The sequence below is a fragment of the Suncus etruscus genome, chromosome 10 (assembly GCF_024139225.1).
Source record: "Suncus etruscus isolate mSunEtr1 chromosome 10, mSunEtr1.pri.cur, whole genome shotgun sequence".
Taxonomy (NCBI): domain Eukaryota; kingdom Metazoa; phylum Chordata; class Mammalia; order Eulipotyphla; family Soricidae; genus Suncus; species Suncus etruscus.
In genome coordinates, this window is record NC_064857.1 from 39402372 (window position 1) to 39403094 (window position 723).

The following is a 723-nucleotide window of genomic DNA, read 5'->3' on the forward strand; positions in this document are numbered from 1 at the left end:
TGCCAGACTCTAATGTCAGGGCTCCGTGGGGTGGCCTGTCATCCTACTAGTTTGGCTAAGATAAAAGCTGTTTTACAAGAACCTAATGAAAGCCCAGCTGCATTTCTGGAAAGGTTGTTTGAGCCACATCAGCAGTACTTCCCCTTAGATCCGAAGGCAGAGGAAAATCTATCAGCTGTAATCATATCTTTCTTTTCTTTTTTTTTTAATAAGAATCCAAAAATATGGAACGCTTCATGAATTTGTATGTCATCCTTGCGCAGGGGCCATGCTATTCTTCTCTGTATCGTTCCAATTTTAGTATATGTACTGCCAAAGCGAGCACAAAGTTTTTTTTTTGTTGTTTGTTTGTTTGTTTTGGTTTTTGTGTCACACCCAGCCAGGCTCAGGGGTTACTCCTGGTTCTATGCTCAGAAATCGCTCCAGGTAGGCTCTGGGGACCATATGGATTGCCGAAATTTGAACTACTGATCTTCTGCATGAAAGGGAAACGCCTTACCTCCATGATATCTCTCCAGTCCTGTAATCATATCTTTCATCAATCAGGCAGCCCCTGACATTAGGAAAAAAATTGTATAAGCAGGAAGGACTAGTAGGGATGTCCATAAGAGACATCATACAAGTAGCTGAGCGATTGTTCAATGCCAGAGAAACCTGAGAGGAGAGAGAAGAGAGAATCAGGCAAGAAGACAGGCAAGTACAAGAAAGACACAATAAAGAAAA

The 723-nt window shown here is 41.9% G+C and overlaps 1 non-coding gene across 1 annotated transcript; it reads right to left on the reverse strand.

Moving 5' to 3' along the window:
- Positions 1-218: 218 nt before the first annotated feature.
- Positions 219-325, reverse strand: LOC126021478 (U6 spliceosomal RNA). The gene has a single exon (XR_007499991.1). It is a non-coding gene; the product is annotated as a U6 spliceosomal RNA (small nuclear RNA).
- Between the last annotated feature and the right edge of the window lie 398 nt (positions 326-723).